This window comes from Lupinus angustifolius, chromosome LG11 (assembly GCF_001865875.1).
Source record: "Lupinus angustifolius cultivar Tanjil chromosome LG11, LupAngTanjil_v1.0, whole genome shotgun sequence".
In the NCBI taxonomy this organism is placed as follows: domain Eukaryota; kingdom Viridiplantae; phylum Streptophyta; class Magnoliopsida; order Fabales; family Fabaceae; genus Lupinus; species Lupinus angustifolius.
In genome coordinates, this window is record NC_032019.1 from 20,625,393 (window position 1) to 20,641,808 (window position 16,416).

Sequence of the window (16,416 nt, forward strand, 5' to 3'; positions counted from 1 at the left end):
GATTAATCTGGGGTTATTTCAGCATTAATTGTTGTTTTCGAAAAGCGGATACTCTGACCGCTACACCTATTCAACCCCCCCTTCTAGGTGTATTTTAGCCACTAATACCTAACATCAAAAAGATAAGGGAGAAGAGAATAGATAAGGATTTCTTTACTAGTTCACCTTCTTCTCCACCGAAGGCTACATCCAGTACTCTTGCAGTATAAAAGATTTTTCCACTAAAGATTATGAGTTGCAATTATAATATCTCACCCCGAGATCTCTATGTACCTTACACACTCCCTAATCCTTATTCACTCTTGGAAAAACACATTTCCAAGTGATTCTAATCCCCTTTCTTCTCACACTCTTGCGAAAGAAAGTATCCTTTAATAATAATGAAGAATGTACAACACTGGTTGAATTTCCTTTACAAGTTTGAAAGTAATGTAACTTGAAATCCAATCAACTCTTTTGTATACTAATTAATAATGCTCTTTATAAGTTAGTAAACTTGAAATAATTTACTTTAAGCAACTTCAGAAAAATCAACTTGGAAAGTTTAAGAACTAGTTGCCAAAAGTGCAGAAAATAATTTCAGAATGTGTGTAAGAGCTTTTGAAATTTGTATGAGAGTTGTGTGTTTGTGTTATGAGATTCAATGCCTTTAAATAGAATTTTTAATCACCCATAGTGCCTCTACGAAAAGGTAAGAAAATATTGGAGTGAAGACATTTTGTTTGGGATGAAAACCTTTCGTTTTGAAATATGAAATCTGATGCAACATCACTCAGTAATTGATTACAACCAGTGAGTAATTGATTACCCAAAGGTTCTGTCCATTGGACATTTAAATTTGATTTAGAGTAATCGATTACAGAAAGTGGGTAATCGGTTACTCAACTTTATTAAAACTAGTAATATGTTACTTAAAGATAGTAATGGATTAATCTGGTCAGTTTTAAGTTGGATAACTCTTTTCTCACACGTGTAACCTGTTACTTAGATGCAGTAACCGTTACACACTATTTTTGAAAATTGTTTTAAGTATTTTGAAGTCTTTTAATTTTATTTTAAATTTTTTTGAGCATTACCACTATTGTATGTTTAAGAGTATCGGATAAAAGTACCTATTTAGACTTAGACTAATTTGTCTTGAAGCTTCATCTTCTTTGTCTTCATAAGTATTCTTCCTTTTCTTCTTTTTGGTGATGTTGGTGTCTTCATCAAAACTGTGCCAAGGTTAGGAGCAAAGATCTTCTTCACAATCTCCCATTTTTTTATGATGACAAACCAATATCTTCTTTAACAGTGTAGTTTTCTGAGAGCAACATACTTTGAGATATGTTGAGATGACTTGAGTATGCTCCCTCTGTTTTGTATGCTCCCCTTTTCATTTGGAGTTATGTGCCTGAAAGAAATTTGACAGAAAATACACTTCTCCCAACTTTTCTCCCCCTTTTGACTTTATCAAAAAGTAGAAAACCCAAAAGTCCAACACAATATATATAGCATAAATATAGATATGATTTTGTCTAGTACAATATATATAGAAAATATACGAATGCATATCATAAAACATAAGATGTTCAAACATAACAAAATATCATAACAACAAATATTGTCCGAAAATATGAAATGATTACAACCAAAGACTCAGTAAATTGTTCAGAAATATGCATCAAAACAAACATAAATCCTATACACAATCTAAGACTCAGACTCAGAGCTGTCTTCATCAACATCCATGCTAATCAGCTTAGAAGAGAGATGATGAAGTTCAAACTGGATTTGTTGATTCTGAGTATCAAAGGCATCCATCCGGTTAGTGATGTAGCCTCGAAGAGAAAGCAACTCGTCCATAATCATCTGATTGGAAGGCATGACAACAAATGAGGAAGACTGAGCATGAAACTCAGAAGGTTGAGGTTTAGGAGGATTACATTGGTAGGTTCTCGTTGATCAACAGGTGCATTCGGTGTATCAGATCGATGCTTATAGGTGCGGCTGTCAATAGGATCTATGGAAAAACCCATTTTATGGGCAACTTCCACATCAATCTTGCTTTCATGAAGATTTAGAGCGACTTTGGTTTCACCATTAGTAGAAACACCGAAATGTTAAAGAATATTGGTTATGAAAATTGCATAGGGCAAGGGGCTTTGAGTTCCTCGAACATTCTACATTTGTCTCATTATCATCTGAGTCCAATTGATTTTGATGTTAAACTTCATAGTGTATATCAATTGGAGTTCTATGTCACTAATTTGAGAATGGTTTGAAAATTTTGATAAAATGACATTGCTCAGAAAAGAATGGAGCAAACAATCTTCAAGTTTGAGATGTCCAGCAGATAGAATATCTCTATTTTGAATAGTCTCACCATAGCCATGTTGTTTACACATTTATATTTCCTCTTTAGAAATTCTACACAGAGAGTGGTAGAAATCCTTTCGATCATAATTATATCATTCACATACAAGGCCGAAACCTGTTATGCTACCTTGATAGGGTATGTTACAGAACAATGAACTCAAAGTTTTCAAATCCAAAACAATATCTTTTCCTTTCACATAGGAAGTGAGACGATTTTTCTGAAAGTTCATGTTACAGTAAAATGCTAGAACAAGTTCAGGATAAATGACATTAGGTTCACAACAAAAGTCAAAAAGATTTTGTTGCCGTAAAAGATAAGGAAAAAGAAAATTTTCAAACTAAAAAATTCCCTACATTACCGTATTTCGGAGTAAAGATGACTCGACCATGAAAGTGCCCCTCAAAGACTTTACGTTGCTCATCATTAGCAAGGTGTCTTGTCAAATCCAAAGGGTTAGAATCCAAAGATGAAGATCCTTGGTTCCTTTGAGTCACATTTGTGTGTTGCTTCTTTGATCTAGAAGAGGAAGCCATGGATTGAGGTTTTTGAGTTTTTAGGTTTTTGGGGTTTTTGATTTAAGCCACGAAACACGAAAATGATGGTGAAGAAGTGTTTAGAGATGAAAATGAGGTATGAATAGACACAAGAATCACCCAAAATGGATAAAAAAAATGAAGATTTTAGAGATTATGAGGTTTAACACGAGCGAAGACGAGTTCATGAAGAAGATGAGTTTGAAAAAAATTTGAAAAATGCAGAAAAATTATATATATAGCTGCACAGAGTAATCGGTTACTCATTTTTGTAATTAGTTACTCAAATTTAAAAAAAATTGAAATGTTCAAATAGTAGCTTTGAGTAATTGATTATACACCCTGAGTAACCGGTTACTGAAACTCGTTGTTCAACCCTGTAATCGATTAGTGACCCAAAAAAAACTTAATTTTAGGCATATTTATTCTATGAAAATGATTTTTAACCCAAAATTTGAAAATTTTAAACATAAATAAACACTTTTAAGTACAAGTAGGCACGAGATAAACATGATGAATCACACATATAATCATATAATCATGTTAAGATAGGTAAGCTTCATCAAGAATGTCTAATTTTATAAAAAAGGTTCTTTAGCCAATGGTTTAGTGAAAATATCTAATCGTTGGTTATGAGTATCAATGAATTCTACAATCACATATTTCTTTTGGACATGGTCCTTATGGAAGTGATGCCTTATATCTATGTGTTTGGTTCTAGAATGCATAACTGGATTCTTTGTGAGGTTTATAACACTAGTATTGTCACATCTCAGAGGAGTGCAGCCTAAGTCTAAGCCATAATCTCGTAATTGTTGTTTAAGCCACAACACTTGGGCTCAACAACTACATGCTACTATATATTCAGTTTCAACAATGCTTAGGACAATACATGCTTGTTTCTTGCAAGACTAGGATACTAAAGCATTTCCTAAAATGTGACAAGTACCACTTGTACTTTTCATCTCAGTTTTGCATCTAGCAAAATCTGAATTTGAATAACCAACCAAATCACATATACTTCATTTTGGATACCACAGCCCAATGTCAGTTGTGCCTTTAAGATATTTCATGATTCTCTTAACAACAACTAAGTGTGATTCTTTTGATTTAGATTGATAGCAAGCACGCAGACATACACTAAACATGATATCAGGTCTACTGACAGTTAAATATAAAAGAGATCCAATCCTACCTCGACACTTTGATATTTCAATACACTTTCTAGCTTCGTCTGTATCGATATACGTAGTAGATCCCATAGGAGTAGCTATTGGCTTGTAGTCATCCATATCGAATCTTTTCAGCAAATCTTCGCAATACTTGGATTGACTTACAAAAATGTCATGGTCAAGTTGTTTGATTTGTAATCCAAGGAAGTAATTCAACTTCCCATGGACATTTCAAATTCTCCTTGCATCATTTTGCCAAAGTCACTACACAAACTTTCATTAGTAGAACCAAAAATAATATCATCTACATAAATTTGAACAAGAAGAGTATGGTGATTTATTTTCTTTATAAAGAGTGTAGTTTCGACCTTCCCTTTGGTGAATCCCTTTTCAAGTAAAAAATTGGTTAGACGATCATACCATGCGCGTGGAGGTTGCTTCAAGCCATAGAGAGCTTTCCATAATTTGTAAACATGAGAAGGATGTTTGTAATCTTCAAAACTAGGAGGTTGTTCTACAAACACTTCTTTTTGAATATATCCATTTAGAAAAGCACTCTTTACGTCCATTTGATATAGCTGAAAATTTAAAGAACATGCATATGCTAGCAATACCCTAATAGCTTCAAGTCTAGCAACCGAAACAAAGGTTTCATCAAAGTCTATACCTTCTTCTTGATTGTATCATTGGGCTACTAGTCTAGCTTTATTTCTAACAGTAATATCATTTTCATCAGATTTATTTCGAAATACCCAATGCATTCCTATGAATGCCTATTTTTAGGTCTAGGAACAAGTTCACAAACTTCATTTCTCTCAATCTGGTTTAACTCTTCTTGCATTGCAAGAATCTAGTATTCATCCTCGATTGCATCATCAATCTTGGAGGGTTCTATTTGAGAAACGAAGGCCATGTTTAGACAAGCCTTTTCTAGCATTAAACGAGTAGTGACACCCTTACTTATATCACTAATAATGTTGTCAATGAGATGATCTCGATGCGTTCTCCATTCTTTTGGTAAATCGGAGTGAATATGCTCTTCTTGATGAGGTAGATCATCATCCATTTTCAAATGCTCAGGTTAGTTGTAGAATCATTTATAAATTTGTTTAGCATGAGAACTTGCCAAGTCCTCTTCATCAAAGGTTAACCCATCCTTTATAATAGGATTGGTGTCATCAAGAGATACATGAACGGATTCTTCCATGGCTAGAGTTCTTTTATTAAAAACTCTATAAGCTTTACTCGTAAGAGAGTAGCCTAGGAAGATACCTTCATCAACTTTTGAATCAAACTTGCCTAAGTTATCCTTACCATTATTTAAAACAAAACATTTACAACCAAATACATGCAAACGAGAAATGTTTGGTTTTCTACCATTAAAAAGTTCATATGGGGTTTTCTAAAGAATGGGTCTTATAAGAACTCGGTTTAAAACATAACATACAGTACTTACTGCATCAGCCCATAAATATTTTGGGAGGTTAGTTTCATTCAACATTGTACGAGCCAGTTCTTCTAAAGACCGGTTCTTTCTGTCTACAACACCATTTTGTTGTGGTGTTCTAGGAGTAGAAAAATTGTGATTAATACCAAGATCATCACAGAATTCTTCAAATGAAGTGTTTTGAAATTCTCCTCCATGATCACTTCTTATAGCTGCGATTTTTAGTGATTTTTCATTCTGAACTCTTTTAGCATAAATGCTAAAGGCTTTGAATGCCTCATTCTTATGAACTAAGAATAGAGTCCAAGTCTATCTCGAAAAATCGTCTACTATAACAAGAGCATAGTAGTTACCACCATAACTTTTTGTCCTTGAAGGGCCAAATAAGTCCATGTGTAGTAACTGCAATGGTCTATCGGAAGAAACCATGTGCTTAGGTTTAAAAGAAGTTTTTGTTTGTTTACCCATTTGACAAGCACTACATAGTTTGTATTTAATAAACTTCATTTTGGGTAAACCAACGACTAAGTATTTCTTAATGAGTTTATCCAAATGGTCCATATGTATATGAGCAATTCTCCTATGCCAAAGCCATGCGTCATGATAATCATTTCATATATATTATTTATCCTCTTACCAATGATTTTAGAGTTTTGAGAATTCTTACTTTCAATGATGCACTTATCTAGGTAGAATGCCATATGAAAGTCTTTGTCTCATAATTGACTTATGCTTAGAAGATTGTGCTTGAGCCCTTCAACATATAATAACCTTCTTTGGTTGTTGAGGGTAGTTTGCCAATTCTACCAACTCTAAGTATTTTCCCCTTGTTGTTATCACCATATGTGACATAGCCTTTGTCCCTTGGAGTGAGGACAGAGAACTTGTTTCTATCGCCTGCCTTGTGTTTTGAGCAATCGTTATCCAAGTACCATAAGTTGCAGGCGACTTTCAAATTTTCCTGCAAAACCATTTAATTTTTATTAGGTACCCAATATTCTTCGGGTCCTACATAGTTAGTACCTTTCTCAACCCATCTAAAATGACCTAGGGGTACACCATATTTTCTAATTTTATAGGTATTCGTTGTATGTCCATGGTTTTTGCAATATGTACATGTGGGTTGATGTTCATTTATCCTAGATTTATTTTTACTATTTTTAAATGCAAGGATACCTTGTTTTTCAAAGTTTATCTTAGTTGAGACACTTTGTTTCTTAGAACCATGGCTTTTTGGATAGCCAAGACCTCTTCGGCCTATTGAGTGTCTTTGATCATTAATGATCTTTTCTAAACTTTTACTACTCTTATTCATCTTATTAAGTTCAAGATTTAAAGTTGAAACTTTATTTTCAAGAATAATGTAGTTTTGACATGAAGATGATGAAGGTTTGTTTCTAAATGCGTGTAACTCAGTTTTTTGTTTTAGAAACATTTTTGTGAGTTTAACATATTCATCATGCAAGTCATTGAATGCAGTTTGTAATCTAGAAGAATATAGTTAAGTATTATTTACCTCTTCATAATCAGAATGATGAGATGCCATCAAGGAAAGATGTGCTTGTTCTTCATTTTCTTGTTCAGAAGTGGGACTGGTATCATTATCTTCCCAAACAATGTAGGCTCTCCTTATGGTCTTCATTTCATTCTTCCCTCTGAATGAGTTCTTTTTCAAGTTTGGACAATCCATCTTCATATGTCCAGGCTTGCCACATTCGAAGCATGTGAAATTTTGGTTTGAAGGGGAGGCGTCATTGTTTTTGGTGAATTTCCTTATTTGTCCAGTTCTATCACTTTTGTTTTTTTAAAGAACTTGTTGAATTTCTTTACAAGAAAACTCGTGTCTTATATTTCTTCCTTCTCAGATTCATCTTCTGATGATTCATATTTGTCTACTTTCGTCTTGAGAAAAATATTCTTCTTTTTATTTTCTTGCTCTTTATGTTGGTTAAGTTGGCTGAGTTCTAATTCATGTTTCTACAATTTACCAAACAAAGCAGTCAAAGACATTTTCGATAAACTTTTCTTTTTAGAAATGGTCGTTACTTTGGGTTGCCATGTTCTGGTGAGTGATCTTAGAACCTTCAAGTTCAAGTCACTGTTTGATAATGCCTTACCAAGAGCAATAAGGTGATTTGTAAGATGAGTAAACCTCTTTTGAAGATCTAGAATTTTCTCTTCAAGTTTCATATGAAACATTTCATATTCCTAGGAAAAAGTGTTGAGTCTTGATCTTGTCACTTCCTGTGTTCCTTCATGTGTTGTCTCTAGAGTATCCCACATTTCTTTGGCAGATTTGCAGTTTGATACTCTAAAGAATTCGTTTATGCCAAGTGTTGATGTGAGGATATTCTTTGCTTTGAGATCATACTTCACCTTCTTTTTATCTTCATCATTCCATGGAGATTTGGGCTTTACTTCAATTACGCTTTTGAATGGGTTCATATGGTCATTCTTCAATTGCATTCCATATGTCCAAGTCTTGAGATTCTATGAAGATTCTCATTCTGATTTTCCAAAAGTCATAGCACTCTCCAACAAAGCTTGGAGGGCGTTTAATGTTGGAACTTTCTCATAGGAATGATCTTGAGGCCATCTTTGATATAGGATCAGATTTGAGAATAACTTACTCAAAAATAGCTTTGCTACTAATTGTAAGAATGAGATTGCAATTAAGAGGGGGGGGGGGGGGAATTAGTTGACTTAAAAGTATGGCCAATTTTTCTGCAAAATTAAGAGTTAAAGTGCAACGAAAAATATATGCAGAAATTAACCAAATAAATAATCAAAGAGATAAAGGAGAAGAAAGTACACAAGGATTTTTATATTGATTCACCTTATTGTCCATCGAAGGCTACATCCAATACTCTTGCAGCACAAGAGATTTTTCCACTAAATATTATGAGTTGCAATTACAATATCTCACCCCGAGATCTCTATGTACCTTACACACTCCCTAATCCTTATTCACTCTTGGAAAACACCTTTCCAAGAGATTCTAATCCCCTTTCTTATCACACCCTTGTGAAAGAAAGTATTCTGCAATAATAATGAAGAATGTACAATAATGGCTGAATTGCCTTTACAAGTTTGAAAGTAATGTAACTTGCAATCCAATAAACTCTTTTGTATACTTATAACAATGCTCTTTATTAGTTGGTAAACTTGAAACACTTTACTTTAAGCAACTTCAGAAAAATCAACTTTTAAAGTTTAAGAACTAGTTGCCAAAATTGCAGAAAATAATTTGAGAATGTGCGTAAGAGCTTTTGAAATTTGTATGAGAGTTATGTGTTTGTGTTGTGAGATTCAATGCCTTTAAATAGACTTTTCAATCACCCATAGTGCCTCTACGAAAAGGTAGAAAATGATTGGAGTGAAGACATTTCGTTTGGGATGAAAACCTTTCATTTTAAAATATGAAATCTGATGCAACATCACTTAGTAATCGATTACAACCACTGGGTAGTCAATTACCCAAATGATCTGTCCATTAGGCATTTAAATTCGATTTAGAGTAATCGATTACATCAATTGGATAATCGGTTACTCAACTTTATTAAAACTAGTAATCTGTTACTCAAAGACAGTAATAGATTACTCTGATCAGTTTTAAGTTGGATAACTCTTTTTTCACACATGTAACCTGTTACTTAGATGCAGTAACCCGTTACACACTATTTTTGAAATTTGTTTTAAGTATTTTGAAGTGTTTTAATTTTATTTTAAAAATATTTTGAGCATTACTACTATTGTATATTTAAGAGTATAGGATAGAAGTATCTATTTAGACTTAAACTAATTTGTCTTGATGCTTTGTCTTCTTTGTCTTCATATGTATTCTTCATTTTCTTCTTTTTGGTGATGTTGGTGTCTTCATCAAAACTGTGCCAATGTTAGGAGTAAAGATCTTCTTCACAATGTCATCCACAAACTTGAATCTATTTTTCGAAATGAGAGCTCTTCTCATGACTCTGCTCCAAGAGTCGTAATTTTCGTTGTCAAGAGGTGGGGAAACAAGAGCAATACTTGGGTTTTCTCCAGGATGAAGGTAGAAAAGACTTGATGGATTTTGTGACATATCCAGGTCACGGTTCCCCTAAATTGATTCAGATTGCATTGCCATTGAATCTTGTGTAAATATTTATGAAAGGAAAAAGGGGAAGGAGAACGAATGGAGAAAAAGAAGAACGGGTATAAGGAAAAGGATGATGGTACACAAGAGAGCTCTCTTAATTTTGAAAGCTCTGATACCATATTGGAATAAGAACTTCAAAGAAGAAGAAGAAAGAAAGTAGTAGTAGAAGAAAAACTCTTGAATCTTTATTGATATGAATGGCAAAGTTACAAATGTATGTTATTATCTTAATTATTAAGATGAGACGAAAAGCAGTATATATACAAATCAGAACCAGAAAAGTTAAGAGAAGAGACTAACCTAAACATGCTAACTAACTTAACCAACAAAAACATACTGAAATAGAAAAAAGAAACTAACTAAGCCTATATAATAAACTAATTAAAACATATGTGTCAAGAACAAAATGGGTCAAAGCACTTCAATAGTCACAGCCAAGGATTGGCTCATAGAAAAACAAAAAATGATATGATTAGCGCACGAAAAATTAAAAGAGAAAGAAATTGCAACTAACACAAAAAAGTGTGCATACAATTATTAGGATTTTTGGGATCCATGTAGGGTTATTTATAGAAGAAAGTTAAGGGTTTTGGGTGGGATGAAAAATACTTAAATACTCATAGGGTTCCATATGTAATATAAAGTTGTGATTTTGCCTCCTTTTAAAATTACTAAAATAACCTTATTTCCTCATGAAATTACCAAAATACCCGAATAATTATGTAACAATATAGAAAAACTGAAATGTCCCTCATTAGGTACAGAACCTTATTGAACTTATAAAATCATAAATAGTACCATAGTATCCTTGATTAGCTTAAAGTAGGTAAAAATAAATTATTGGCTTTATAGAACCATAAAAACAATGATTGCCAAAATAGGGCAACCAATAAGACCATCTTAGTAAAGTCTTTCTCATTAAGTGAACTCAGGATACTTCCTTCGGGAAAAAATTGCATCTAATTAATTTGTCTTTGTCTAAATCATTCTTCTATATCTCAAAATCGTTCAACAAGCACGTCCACACTTAGCGAATTTAACTTCATTCGATTTCCTTGTTTTTCTTGCTTTACTCATTCTCTTAATTACATAAAATTAATGATTAAATATGAAATATTGACAGATACTTGAATATTTAGAACTAATCTTAGTTTGAATAAATTAAGCACATCTGTCAATAAGTAAGTTGAATAAGTTCTTGTAATATATAATATTTTCAGATAAGATAGCCATTTATCAGTATTGGACCAAGTTTTATCCAATATATACTGTTTCTCCCATTTTATCTGCAAATTAAAAGTATGACAGGGACTCCAAGACATCATAATTTTAACATAATAGTGCTTAAAATTGTTATTCAATAACTCTTTTGGACATTTTCTATGAAAGTATAGTAGAATATAGGATTAAATTCAACATCATTATAAAAAGTACATATTTAATGACGTTTACTTGAACATAGTTGAATGTCCAAGTACTATGATCTTGCAAGCAGTGCTTAAGCTAACAAAAGTATTGTTATTATTAATGCATCAATTGTTATATCAAATGTTACCTCCATACATTTAAATTAAAGTCATCTAACAACAAACATAAACATACCAATAATATATATATGTGTATATATATTATATGAATTATATAGCAATGTAACAACAATGAATACATTGTGTATTTACAATCCAAAATGTCAATGTTTTTGCAAGAGGTACTACAATTTAAAGCAAATAAAATTAAGATAAAGTTATACATACATCAAACAACAAATGTTTATGTTTTTTCTTTTTCTTTGATCAATTGAGACTTGTATTATCCTTATTCTTAAGAAAATATGGATTTACTCAAATCCTCTCATCATGGTCATCATCTCTGTAGTTGGACTGCTCTCACACGATTGTGATGTCTTAAAGAAAAGATTATCTTCAACATCAACATTCTTGTGGTCTTGGTCGTCAATATTATTGACTATTATTTTGTTAGTCAAAAGAACAATGAACAATTTTGATATCATTCGCGTTGTTAAAGATATGTTAGAGGTTATTTGAGAAGTTGACTATGTGATTAGGTGGTTAGGAAGTTAATAGTTATTTTGTAGAGTTTGTATTAGTTGTTTGATTTACAAGCTTTCTTTTTCCTTTTTTTTTCTTGTATAAATAAGTCATATGGACTCATTTTTTTCATCAATCAAATTCTATATTCTCTTTTTTTGTTCTTTGATTTTTAATATGGTATGAGAGCGATGTAATTATATATTCTCCATCAACCTTTCTTCTTCTTCTAGAAGTTTCATCTGCTTTTCTAATGTGATGATTTCTTTGCATGCTACACGCACTCGTTCTTCTAGCAGCTTCAGTGCAAGACAAACAAATATGCTATGTGCATTTTGGCATGTTGTCCCTTCTCTGTAAGCCTTTTCACCTGTTCTTTAAAAATAACGTTGGGGACATCAAGAAGAAATTCTCTAGCAAGTTCAGGGCTCTTAGCATGTTTTTGGGGACAGGAGCATTCTCCATCAAGTTCATTCCCATCCTTGTCCACTGAATTATCATCCTCTTCTTCCTATGCCTCTGCTGCACATTCGCACTACTAGTATAAATCTGGAGCACAAATTTTGGATTCAAGTCTTTCCACTATCTGTGTTATAAAGATTGTAGGCATTTACTTCAAACCATGGGTCATTGAGTCCAATATCATGAGGAACAACACCAAGAACCTTTCTGGGAACCCATTGGCCATCATTCAGAGTTTTCATCTTTCTAGGATCATACATCATTATTATCGCAGTGAAATCTCTTTGGAAACTAAGTTCAAGTTTTGGAAAAAGCATGAGTCTGCAAAGGTTCCTTCTCTCGCCAATTCTGATTGTAAAAGTGGACATAAACCTTGTGTTCAAGCTTTTGGAGCAGATCAATTCGATGAACAACAACCAAATGAATACAAAGGTACATTGTGAATGTGTGCCAACCAGGAAACAAACTTCTTGCAGCTGGTTACTGCACGTATTCAAGCTCAGTAATCTTTGTTCTCACAATTGGAAAGGGAGTGTTTGTATTCACATTGGATCGATTGTATGGTGAATTGTTTTGACTCAAGAAAACCTCAAGATAACCAAAGCAGGAAAAATATATGCATTCAATGAAGGAAATTATCTGCTATGGGATGACAAGTTCAGGAATATATTGATGATCTTAAGGACCCAGATCCTAATGGAAAGCCTTATTATGCAGGGTACATTGATAGTTTAGTAGGTGATTTCCACAGGACACTGCAATATGGTGGCATTTATGGATACCCTAGGTAGGGGTGTTCGCGAACCTGATCGCATGTCCCTTCCCTTTCCTATCCCGGTGTCCCTGACCAATTAGTATTTGCAAACAAATAAAAAATAATCATTCAATTTAATTTAATTTTATAAAAATAATTTATTAAATACATGTGTCTAAATACAAGCGGCTGAGACAGGATTGGGGACACCAATTTGGGATAAGTGATCCCCATCCGGGGTGTTCGCGGCCCATTTGGATCGATTTTTAGGCAAAAAATGATCCGATTTAAACACATAATTAACATGTGATATGGTCCGGTCTAGTCTGCAGTTTCAGATATCAACAACAACAATATCCGATTTAAAAATGATCCGATTTAAACACATAATTAACATAATTAAATATTATATGCAGTTTCAGCTCGATTTGGATCAGTTTTTTTTTTATAAAATGTTAAAATTGCACTTACATTCAAAACTCATAAAAATGACTAAATATTAAGCATAAAGCAACAATAAAAATAATGTTCAACAACATTAAAACAACATTAAAATGTGTGCAATAATAGTATAAGTAAACAACATCATAAAATAGTAATAAAGAGTAAGACAATAATAATAAAAGCAAAAAATAACAACAGCAACAAAACATTAATAATAACAAGGCAACAAAACAATAAGATATCAACAACAACAATATCAACATCTACAACGTAATTTTAATAGTTAGAGTGTTTTATGATGATTAATAACAATAATATTTTCACAATAACAAAATTGATAATAAAGCACCTAATCAGAATCAACACATGAATCCTTTTCATTTGGTTATGGGATTGATTTATGTTCTAAAAAAATATATCAAATATAATCAATATGATTTAAAACATAGTAATTTATATATGTGTGTTAAAGAAAATAACAAATAAAATATAGGTACAATTTTGGAGTTGTGACTAACGATTAAGTTTAGAAGACACTTAAAAGTAATACACACTTAAACTTTACATATTATTTTGGTCCGGTCTGGATCCAAGAGGTGAAACCAAAATTCGGCTTGAGGGGGTGTTAAATATATTTTATAGGTTATTTAAGAAGTTGGCTATGTGATTAGGTGGTTAGAAAGTTAGTAATTACTTTGTAGAGTTTGTATTAGTTGTTTGGTTTACAAGCATTATTTTTCCTCTTGTATAAATAAGTCAATTCACTTTTACATCAATAAGAGTAAGTCAATTTCTACATTCTTTTTGCTCTTTTATTTCTAATACAGGTCATTGGTATAGAATATTTGTTGAGCTTGTGATACTAGAATAAAAGACTCATCCTTATACCATCACCTATTAAGATCCACCTGCATGAACTCTAACTCATCGGCCCAAAAACCATTGTTGTTATTAATCCACATACAACCAAAAACTAACACTCGAAATATTTTGTAATCTACTTCTCATTGTTGTTATCTTTGAGTCATTGCTATAACCGTGAAAACAAGTGTAAAATATAACCTCTGTAGTCACAAACAAGTAGAAGGGTAAGAAGTTGTTGTATCTACAGAGACTCGCTAACTCAGCCTTTCAATATTAAATTACTAATTCAAGGTGGTTTTCACAAAGGGTTTTCAAGGTATTGTTGGTTTGGTTGAAAGGGTTTTGGATAAAAGTGTTGGAATTCAGATATGAGACTCACTCAATATTTATAACAATAAATCGGCAAACAATCAAGCAATGAAATCAATATAATTTAACACAACATTAGACCTCAAATGCACTAAGAACTAATATTTTACTTTACTTTGCAACTCATAAATTAAGCCTAAACCTTAAACGCAAGATTAATGATTATGACAACATGCATACCTATATGTCTAGTAATTATGCAAATGAGTTGAGATTAATGCAAGCTCTCAAATGTGTTAACTGCCAATGTCTTGGTCTATACTAACATTTTACCAAAATTTGATCTATGTCTAGTAACTATATTGATAAATTATGATTTATGAACCATCAAATGTGTCTCTATGTCTAGTAACACACACCATCAAGTTTGAAAGTTTTCAATGCAAATATGAATCTATGTCTAGCAAACATACGAGTAAAGGCATTCATTGTGACAATTCAACATGCAACTACGTCTAGTATTATGCATAAATGATGAATTATTTACTTTTGAATGTCGAACCGAAATTTCTTCACAAGGTTCTTTTCACAAAATCATATTATGCATTTCGTCAAACACTTAGTAAACATTAAAAGTACAACAAGAAAGTTTATCTTAGATTGTGGGAACTAAGTATTAAATAGTGTTCCCATGATCTTTGAGTTGGAAGTCTTTAAATAGTATTTTGGTGCTGTTTTTGCTGCTCAATGCACCGCCTATGCGTTGGGCACACCTCCAGAGAGATGTTTCAGTGTGCAAACTCGCGTTGGGCGCACCTCCATGCGCTTAGCGCACGTACTGAGAGCATATGAAATAATAGCAAAATGCTGAAATTCGTTTCTGTTTGCCTTAGCACGGAAACCTGCGCTCAACACAACGATTTTTGCTCAATTTGACTATCCGACTGTCCACATTAAAGCCCCATCGTTAGAAACAACATATCAATATTTCAGTCCGATCCAATAGTGAACGAATGAACTATCATGACTTTAGTGCAAATTTGCAACAATTGTGAATATTGTGAGATTATATTTTGGTTAGTCTAGTCCAACCTTGTAAATATTCTTTAGAAAATCTAGTCATGATAGGTGGTGACGGCAATGTGGACAAGTTGTATAGAGTGTCATGGCTATATATGTTGGCTTAATGAACTAATCCATATTCCTTTTTACTTGATTGGTTTACCTTTTTTATTTGTATAATTCTTTGTTTTTAGTTATAATTGTGCTTTACCTGCAACTAGTTGGATATTTTTTTTTCTTTATATGCATTAGGATATATGACAACACATATGCCCTGCTTTGCAACTTTTAGGGCATGTTTTTTTTCTTAGTAAACGTTTATATGTCTCTGACACACATTATGATATGTACACTTGTGTGTGTTGTGTACTTTTTATAAGCCATAGTTTCAGGGGAAGTATTCACCATGTTTTTTATGTACCTATGTGACATCTTTTTGTAGTGTGCATGCAATCCACTCGTATTGATAACCCTTTACCGCAAACTTGAAGTTTTGTTGGGCAAACTTATCTTTTGAATTGCTTCCTCGTAGCGGGTCCTTAATTTTGAGGGCAACATGTGGATCTTCTTTGAATTCAAGAGCCACCACCTATTCAGTCCAATTTAAAAATACCATAGCAACATGCTATGTGACTATGACGTTTAGACGTTCCAAACACCGGTTAATGTTTGCCTTGTTTCGGACATGGGGAACATATTCTTTTTATCTCACTCATGTTTATTTTGTCATAAGAAATGAAGTTTCATTCCGAAACAATTAGGTGAACCACCTTCAACGGAAACACAAATGATATATATATATATATATATATATATATATATAT

At 32.7% G+C, this 16,416-nt stretch overlaps 1 long non-coding RNA gene across 1 annotated transcript in view; it reads left to right on the top strand.

Annotated features, from left to right (window-relative positions):
• LOC109360159 overlaps window positions 12,589–16,416 on the top strand; it is a 16,281-nt gene continuing 12,453 nt past the window's right edge. Inside the window, exon 1 of the long non-coding RNA XR_002109125.1 lies at window positions 12,589–12,946. This is a non-coding gene — a long non-coding RNA (uncharacterized LOC109360159). The remainder of the gene's footprint in view (window positions 12,947–16,416) is intronic.